The sequence below is a fragment of the Megascapheus bottae genome, chromosome 14, assembly GCF_031878675.1.
Source record: "Megascapheus bottae isolate mThoBot1 chromosome 14, mThoBot2.hap1, whole genome shotgun sequence".
Lineage (NCBI taxonomy): Eukaryota > Metazoa > Chordata > Mammalia > Rodentia > Geomyidae > Megascapheus > Megascapheus bottae.
In genome coordinates this window covers 38,211,195-38,221,657 of record NC_143522.1, presented here as the reverse complement: position 1 = coordinate 38,221,657, position 10,463 = coordinate 38,211,195, and positions in this window count along the sequence as shown.

Here is a 10,463-nt window from a genome sequence, read left to right as displayed (position 1 = left end):
GAGGACTTCCAGTATCTTCTAAGCAATGTGACATGCCTCATCCCTTTACCTGGGATTTATGTCTGGTGATTTCCTGTTCTTTCCTCAGCTTATTGGAACTGTGATTTTCTCACTATTAAAACTTTCCAAAGTTTTTTGCGTAAAATGCAGGGCTTATTTCTCATTGGCTTTTAAATGTGCAAGGATGTCAAATTAGAAGTTTAAATGGACAGACCCACATGCTAGTCATGAAACAGTGTAGGAAGTTTAAAGTGGATTATAGAATATCCCTTTTCCTATGATACATGTCACCATTATCTAAAGTCAAGAGATGGGTATATCAAGGAAATTACCTTGAAAGATAGATTTAGATGTATAATGGTACAGATATACTCCTAGAGGTCATGAAAATGGATGTCAAGGATGTGTTATTCCAGATTGGAACAGGTCGTTAGCTCATGGGAGTTGTTGTAGGTGGTTCTTCCTTACAAAAGGGTGACTTGTCTTAATTAAGAGAGATTAATAGAGATTGAGGAGAGAGGGAATACCACAGAGTGAATGCAGATTCACTGGGCCAAGAAACTGCTGAATACCTCTTAGAAGCCTGAAATTCCCTCTACCAAAGAAAGCTCCCTGTACATACATTTTGGATATATACAGTGAAGTTACTTAGGATTTTGCCTTCACAAATGCCAAAAAAATATGAGGATCAGAGTTTTTATCAGAAGTAGAGGAATGAACTAGCTCTCAGGCTATATGTAAAGGAATTTCAGGTGGATTGTGTAATATTTGCATTATATTTTCTTAGTGGCTATCCTTTCTTTTAGTGTAAACTTTGTTTTATTTCATGTTAGTTATATCAGAATGTAAACAAAGCAAAATAAATGCATTCTTACACAAAATCAGTTTAGAGTAAGATCTGATAAGGAGCTGACTGTTCCATTTAATTTAAAAATAAAAATTTACAGTTTTACCTTTAAGTAGTTGTGCAGAGGAGTACCCATTCAACAAATTAGTTTTTCAGTACAATGGGTCTTGGCCAGTGTTACCATGGTGTGTGTGTGTGTGTGTGTGTGTGTGTGTGTGTGTGTTGGTATGGTAAATTGGTGGTTGAACTAAGGGCCTGGGAACTGCCCTGGAGCTTTTGTGCTCTACCACTTGAAAAATAGTCCCACTTTTGTCTTTTTTTTTTTTTTGCCAGTCCTGGGCTTGAGCTCAGGGCCTGAGCACTGTCCTTGGATTTTCTCAAGGCTAGAGCTCTACCACTTGAGCCTCAGCACCACTTCTGGCTTTTTTCTATGTATGTGGTACCGAGGAATCGAACCTGGGTCTTCATGCATGCTAGGCAAGCACTTTAACCACTAGGCCAAACTCCCGGCCCATACTTTTGTCTTTTTTTGTTAGGTAATTGGAGATGAGTCTTATGGGTCTACTTGCTGCAGGCTGACTTTGCCACAAATTTAGATCTCAGCCTCCCGAGTCACTAGGATTACATGCATGAGCCACCAGTTTGTGGTTCATCATTTTATTTTAATCTTTAATTTCCATTATACAGTCAAATACACCTATGATGATGATTAACATCATTCGCTTTTATTATTGTAATTCTTAGACTTCTCTTTATTTATCTCAGTGCTTTTCTTTCTCCTTATGAGTCCCCCAAAGCTTTCATTTGTGTGTATGTGTTTGCATATATATGTTTGTATATTGAACATCATTGTTGTTAAACCCACATCTCTTTATCTACTAGCCCATTTAACAGCTGCTGTCTGTGTTTGCTGGTTGCGATAGTTAATCTCAATGGACACTTTATTGGATTTAGAAGCACTTAGTAAATCCCACCTTTAATTGTGTCTGTGAGGGTGTTTTCAGAGAGCGTTAACCATGGACAGATGTCCCTATTGAATGTGGGTTGGTCCACACCACAGACTGAGGGCCTGCATGGAATAAAAAAGTAGAAGGGGGACTGACTAGTGGAAGCATTTCTCTCTCTTCTTTGTTTCTGGCTTGAACTTGGGGTTTGGGTGCTATCCCTGAGTCCGTTTGCTCAAGACTAGTACTCTACCAGTTTAAGCCATGGCACCAATTTCAGTTTTCTGGTGGTTAATGAGACATTGGAGTCTCATGGACTTTCTTACCTGGGCTTGACTTCAAACTGCAATCCTCAGATCTCAGACTCCTGAGTAGTTAAGATTACAGCAGGAGCTACCATCACCCAGGACTTTTGCAAGTTTTAGTTTACTTTCCCCATTCTCCTAGGAGCACTCTTTCAATAAATAGCTCCATGTCCAACTCTACTTCCAAGGAAACCCACCTAAGATAATGGTCTCCTATCTCCTTTGTAGGTAACTCCATGGCTCCAACAAAAGTCACTCAAACTAGTACTCTGCAGTTTACTTCTTGTCTGAATGTTAGACTGAAAAGCACAATGGAAATGATATACATATATGTATATATGGACACAAATATATGTGTATACATATATATGTTTTTAAGTCAAATCTAAACTGTGTTCTAACTTTGGAGAAGTGTGTATTGTGATTTATTTTGCTGAATTTAAGTCAAGATTTTAAGAAAAAAGTTTCATATTCCTTTTATTACTCATCAAATACACAAATTTTGTAAGTCTAATCCAGTTCTGTAGTCTCATCAAGATAGTGGATAGCAGAACAGATGGAGGGTTCAGATTGTGGGTAGTTGCTGCCATGGTGGCTTTGACTAAAAAATGTTTGGCCTTTCAAAAAACAAAACCCTGTCAGTCTTCTCATTCTGGTTTCAGGAGCATTGGAGCGGGTGACAGTTCAAACATGACCCAATCCCAGAACCACATTGCACACAGTCTGACAAATGGCACAGGAATGGCACCCAGAACCCCAATCAGAAAGACCTGAATCTCTTAAAGGGTAGACCCCAAATTCTTGAGGGACATGCTGTTCTTCTAAGAGACACATCAAGAAGATGTAGGCAAACAGTGCTGAGGCCATCAAGGCCTTCATGAGCCCACAGAAGTTGACAACAAACACAAGCTCCCAGAACAGGTATACCTGCAAGCTCCCACAACTTGACTATAACACCTACCCTAAGATAGGGAAGATTAACAAGGGTCGTAGACTCACCCAACCAAAGGCCAAGGCCCAAGCTAAAACCAAGGCATAAACCAAGACTGCATTCCTGCTATAGCTTCAGCTCTGGCTCAGACTCTAGCTTCCAAAGGTGTTCAGGCCCCTGTGAAGGCCCCATAATAAAGCCCTCTGTTGGCTAGTGTGAGGACTGCTGGACTTGGTGCCATCTTTGAAGGGAAGGAGGGTCTGCGTCTTGTACAGTTTCTACCAATAAACATAAGGCAGGATCTGAAAAAAAAAAAGAAAGCCTAATAGTGTTCAAGAAAATGAAAGTGATGCTCTTATAAAGGAATGTGTGATGCCATTCAAATTCATTTAAATATGATCCTACAAATCTCAGCATCCTGCCAAGTTTTGGAGCTGTTGACTCATATAAATCCCAACATGCTCCTATGCTACCACAGAGTGACACCAGCCTTCTCATTTCATGAGCAGAAAACGGACAGTGAGCACTTATTTCAGCTGTGCTCATGTCCGTGATGGTACTTAGCCACTCTGCACTTCAAAATTTGCTTCCTTGTTTGCATCCTCTCTAATTCTAAGGATTATGGAGTTGCCATCTCAGTGAATACTGTCTATTCAATAAATGCTATTTGTTGAAGAAATGTAAAAGTGGAAGAAAATAGGCATGAAAAACAGGAAACGATTCATGTGAGAAAGAAACATCCTTATAGTTCTCAATTTATTGCCTCTCAGAGTTGCATGAAACCTTTACTGCATCTTCTGTGATAAACCATAATGTTCCTTCTTTCTCCTGCAATCCAGAATTAGTGGCTCACACTTGTAAGGCTAGCTATTCAGAAGGCTGAACATGTCAACAAAGAAAAGGCTAAATAAGTGGTGTTCATCCATTATCCCAGCCATGCAGAAAGCATAAATAGGATCATCATCAGACTAGACAAACAGAAAAATAACACACATAAAAAGGGGTTGGGTGTGGCTCAAAATCCCCTAACTTCTATAAAATAATCTTTAAAAGATCTTTAAGACATAGTGCTGTAGCTTAATTGGTAGAATGCTAGCCTTGAGCACAAAAAAGGTTAAGAGACAGCACTCAAGTCCAGAATTCAAGTCCTGACTGAAAATAAAAGATAGTTAAATGATATTTTAATTTTGAACTGAGGGCTGTAGATATTACTTAAAGATAAATGGTCATTTGGGACCTATGAATGCAACCTTAAAATATTTTATTTCTTCCATTAGGAAATATTATTTGGGGATATTAGTTATGCCACTGGGAAAAATGAGACCATTAAAATCACAGTCATGCCAGTAAGGAAATGAGTACTGGAGAATCTAAAAAATCAGTTAAAAACATTGAAGAGAATCCACTGAGCATAGAGTCTGTTGAAAGTTGACTATTCAAGCTTGCCAAATATCAAAATGATGTCTTCAACTTGTAAATTTTCTCTCTCACTCTGTTCCAACATGTATCAACTGAGGTGCTGTTCTGATAGAGTCTGAGCTCTTGTATGCACAGAAATAACCAACTCTGAAAACCAATTTATTGGCTTATCTGATTTGAAAATTCAGAGGAGAGCCCTATTTTAAGTGCAAATTGGTCAAGGGCTCGAACAACACTGTTAAACCTTCCTTTGCTTGTTTATTTCTTATTTCCTTTACGTTGGCTTCAGTGATAGTCATGGGAAAGCCCAGTTGTCATCCAGAAGTTTGAAGTCTATATTTTCCTAGGCTAAAATTCAGCAGAAGCAAAAGCATCCCTTTTTGGGAATCCTGATCGATTCTTGGCCTCTACACTGATGGTAAAAACTTGGCTTACAAGCTAACTCTCACCCTCGGGTTATGGGGGTTTGAATTCCATGCTTTGCATTTGAGGCTGGATCTCCACCAGAGCCAGGTAGATGGAGACTCCATTAGAGTGATTCTTTAAAGAAATTCAGGGCCTTGTATCCTGAAGAAAGATGCATAAATGTTTGGTGGGCAAAATAACAAATGCACATTGAACTAAGATCACCCTGAGCAAGTATGCCTGGTTCTCAGTGAACCCACAGCTACATTGGATGAGTTCTGTTGCCTTGAATCAAAACATTCAGCCTTCCTAGCATAAGCACCTGTTGGTCTGCTAAGCCAGTGTTATCTTAACCCTGGCCAGGGATTCATCCTCTTAGAAATTGGCTCCTTTTAATTTGATAGTAGATAGATCACCTTCCAGGTTTTCTAGACATTCAGTAAAGATGTCCAGTTTTATCATCAGTGTCAACATGTCATCTAGTCTTCTTGTCCTTATCTCACTTGCAGAAGCATCCTGTGTGCTTTTAAATCAATTCATCTTAAATTACAGCTTAAATGATCATTGAACATACTCATCTACAGTGTTTCAAACTTTTCAGTATGAGGAAATAATAATGAACTGTAGCTTGGTTGAGGCAGAAGGAGGTAACATGTCAGAAAACCAGATGAAGTAGAGCAGGTATTCTCACTCAAGAAGTTTGATTTTAAGGTCTGTTTTCATATCCATTATATAATTCTGCCTTGGGTATACTCTGTACAGGAATTCTTGGTCCATTCCTTATAATTTGGTATCAACGTGAGCTGATGATGCTGTTCAGTCATTTGCTTTATTCAGATCCATCAAAGCAGTACACTTGCATGTCCTTTTATGCCCACCTGCCGATATTTCTCTTGTACTTTTGAGGGACAGAAACAAATTTGGAGATAATAAGATCTTGTTTTTGTCCAAAGCTTTGAACTAGAAAAATTGGCTCTTCTGCAAAAATACATTCCTTGTGAGGGCTCTTTCCATGTTTCCCTTACATTGAACTTGCTGCCTTAGTTCTATTAACACTTGAAGGAGGCAGGATAATATGGAAGGTCAGAGAATATTTAAGTTGGGAGTCAGATTGGTCTGACTTGGGTTCAAGTTTTGGACTGCCACTTAATATGTGTGTGAACTTGAATGCATTCATTTTATCTAATCTTCTCTTTTTCTCTCTTATGTAAAATTCTGAGTCAATAGGACTTATGAAATAAAGAGCAGAAATTTAAAAAAGCACAGAAAGCACATTTCACAAGCAATAGTAGTAGGTCTGGGAGGAAGTTTGGAGATACAAAGGTATTTATTGTATGATCAAAAGTATCTTTTTTCATTGTCTGAGTGAGGTACTGAGGGGTTACAGTTACATTCGTCAAGTAGTGGGTACATTACTTCATGAACACTGATACCCCTCCTCATGTTTTTTCCCACTTTCCTTCCTCTACCCTTCTCAATTATCTTGTTTTTCTCCTTTCCTTCCATATTTCAAATAAACAAGTAAATGTATATGCCAGGTACCACAATCCGATTCAGTAACTACATGAGATGAACCATAAGGGAGAAAAAAAGAAAAGAAATAACTTCCCATAGTACATTAAGAACAAATCACAAAGATAAACCTCTTGCTTCTGTATCCTGCTTTTCATTTAGCTTAGCCTTATTCTATACCTAGCAATTGAGATATTGTGATCCTCTGCTAGGCAAATCCTAGATGTGTACTAATTATTACAAATGAGGCAAACCATGTTCCTTGGGTCTGGCTTACTTCACTTGATATGATTTCTTCGAAGTCTTTCCATTTCCTTAAGAATGGGGCGATGTCATTCTTTCTGATGGCAGCATAGAATTCCACTGCGTATAAATGCCATATCTTCTTTATCCATTCATCTATTGAGAGGTATCTGGGTTGCTTCCATATTTTACCTATGGTAAATATGTCCTTGTTTCTGGACATTAGGGTAAATGCCCAGAAGTTTACAGGTACCTTGTCCAAAAAGGCTGTCCCTAAAAGAGCTTTCCAATGGAGAAAGGGCCTTGTTTAAGTTTAAAACTGTATAGTCTCTGTCCTATGGTGTTACATTTAGAAGGAATGTTTTCTTGTTACCACATTAACTATTACATGTATAACTATTTGAAAGTTAACCTTCAGGGGTCAGCACTTGGATATCTTATGAACACAGAACAGATTTAGTTCAGGAAATGGTGTCTTTTGAGTTGAAATAAATTTTTTCACCTTGTTTAGTCAGCCTAAGTATGGGCTTCAGGCTAGAATTTCCCTGAGGGCTTTCATGAAACAAGGACAAACATCAGCAATAAAACACATACTTTCAGTGGATTCAACTCTAATCATGTCAGGAAGCTGGTTTCTTTAACAACAGGAATAATTAACAGTGCTTTCATCAGATCATTTATTATGAGGGCTTAATGAGATAATGCATGCTCAGCATGCTCAGAAAAAAGAGAGATAGAAGCATGCCATACATAAATAATAGTTACTCTTCAGTGGATGAACACAGTGATTCCTAGAAGCCCAACCTTTTGTTTCTCCTCACACGCCTTATACTTCCCACTCCCTCCTTTAAATGGGTACGCATTTTGGTATAAACAAGTGATGGAGACTTTGCCCAAGCCACGTGTCTTTTTACACTGCAACAAGGTTTGGTATTCATTGTTAGTTATACTAGTGCCTCTTGCTTTGGTGTGATGCTAGGCATTGTTGTTTTTCCTCTACTTACCCTTTTCGCCAAATGAGAGCTGTGTTCTCTCTGTCTCTTTTAAGTCACAACAGGGTCACCCGATAGCTCCTGGATCTTGAAAAGTAGTTTCCCAAATCCATCTTCATAGTGTGTCTGATCTGCTATCCTAAGGAGCATAGGTTGTCCTTAATTATTTCTAGCTCCACTCCATGATGGCAAAATGTAGCACAGCCATTGAAAAGATGAAAAGCCACACACTTATTTCTGTGTTATCAACATTTTGTAAGGAACCTAACATGGATGCATTTAGCAAATGCTTCCATAATTGTGTAGCACAAATGAATTCCTGAAAGATTCATAACACAAAACAAATAATAAAACATATACAAAGAAAATCACATAGAAGAAGCACAGATGTAGTTTTTTGGTACTTAAAACTAGGTAAGGTTTCCACCCTGGGGAGCTTAAGCGAGATTTCTTTCCTTCCTGTGTTCTGTTCACAGTTATTAATGGACCAAAGTTTCTTTCCTGGGCAGCCACCTTTTCTTTATATAACCTTGAACATCTACTTAATTTTTCTATGCTAGTTATTCCTACAAATACACAGTGGTTTCTGGAAACAAAGTGATGCAACTTAAGCCCTCCCATTGTGTACGAAACAGGATTTTGTGTTGTGGCTACTGTTGGCAGCAGGGAATCATGATCACTGGGAATTGAAGTCTAGACTCATTTTATACTTCAGAAGATGACTTAATACTCTGTGTGTTTGTGTGTGTGTGTACATGCACGTGCATGTAGAGGTTTGAAGTGAAATAAGAGAGATGTGGGATAGGAAAGGTGGACAACACAAACTATTAAAATAAAGTTTAAATTCAGCATGGAAATGCTCATTTAAAAAATATAATTCTCTACATTTGCATTCACTTCTATTCTTCAATTTGAATTTGTTTTGAGACTTTATTTTGCTTGATTCCACATGATTTCTAAGTTAATTGTACAAAATAATAAAAAAAATTATACATGCTTAAAATGAAAAGCATTTTGAATATTTTTATCTTTAAGTAATTTTACAAAGGAGTTGCCATTCAACAAAGCAGTTTATGAATATAGTATATCTTGATCAATGTCATTCCATTCAACATTCTCATTCTCACCCGCCAACCCATTCCTTCACTCTCTATTTATTTGTTTGTTTGTTTATTTATTTATTTATGTGGGATATGGGGCTTAAACTGGGGCTGGGCGCTATCCCTGAACTTTCAGCTCAAGGCTACCACCCTACCCTTGAGCCAAGCCCCACTTCCTGTTTTCTAGAGGTTAATTGGAGATAAAAGTCTCAAGTTCTTTTGTGCCCGAGCTGGCTTTGAACCTTGATCCCCAGATCTCAGCCTCTTGAGTAGCTAGGATTACAGGTATGACCCACTGCACCAGCTTAGATTTTTTTTTTCCTTAGGATAGGTATTGGATTTTTATTTTTATTGTAAAGGTGATGTCAGAGGGGTTACAGCTGCAAATGCCAGGTAATGAGTACATTTCTTTTTTAACAGTTTCACCTCTTCCCATTTTCTCCCAGTTTTTCCCTCCTGACCCCTCTCCCACAGGCTGCATTTTCAACATAGTGTCTAGTGGATATCACTGCTGCGTATGTCCATCTTTATTCCCACCAGCCCTGTGCTCCTCCTAGATTCCCCCAAACAGATAAACGCAAACACAGTGCAAAAGGTACAGAAATCAAACAACAATGGAGGTGAAAAGAAAAGCAAGATCGCAAAAAATTGTTCTGTTTCCATTTCTTGGAGTTCATTTTGTTTGTATCATTTTTTATGATCATATGCACATAGTTATTGAGTTTTTGTGATCCCAATAATTTCTTCCTTTGGTCTCACTGTGTGAATGTTTAGAGTCCTGTTTAATTTATGATGTCCAAATGTATTTTTTTAACCATCCATTGGTTACTTGTAGGCATATAGGCACATCCTAACTATCACACATGAGGGAAACTAGGGAACCTATGTTTCTTTGGGTCTGGCTTATTTCACTTAATATAATTTTCCATTTCCCTGTGAATGGATACAATGTAATTCCTTTTGGTAGAGGCACAGAATTCCATTGTGTGTATATATACCACATTTTTTTCATCCATTTGTTCACTGAGAGGCTTCTAGGTTGAGTCCATATCTTGTTATAACACCTTTGTGCAAGTCTTTTAAATTTTTCTGGCAAGAACTAATGAGTGAGAAGTGTATAATTTTATGCAATTTGAAGAGAATATTTTGGGTTTCTTTTATGTGCGCATGTAATTTCATTGGAATAAGAATTTCTGAAAGTAAATGGAATATAAAATGGAATATGTTACATTTTCTTCATTTATTTTTTTTATTTTGAAGATACTGGAGATTGAACTCAGGAGATTCACATTTGCTAGACAAGTGCTCTGTCATTTAAACATCCCTAGCCTTTTTGTTTTCATTTGTTCTTCAGATAGTTGCTGGTATTTTTTTGTTGTTTTTTTCATATATTTTTATTGTAATTAATAGAAGGGTTACATGATATTTGCCAGATAGATGATGCATTAATTCCCATACATTGATACCCTTTCACATGTCTTGGTCCCCATTTCCCTCCCCCCACCCCCACCCCTCATCTTGTTTTCCCCCGTTCCCTATCCAATTTCGGTATTTTTGATTGGGCAGCCTAGGACTGTAATTTCATTCCTCTGCCCCCTGTACTCAGGAGAAATTGCAGAAGTTAGTTTTTGTGCCTGGCTTATTTTGGAGATAGGGTCTCACTAACTTTTGGCCATGCCAGCAAAAAAAATATTTCTATCTCTACCTCCCAAATAGTTTGCAAATAGTTTGAGTGCAATAGGGTTGGCAAAGTGTTTAATATTTC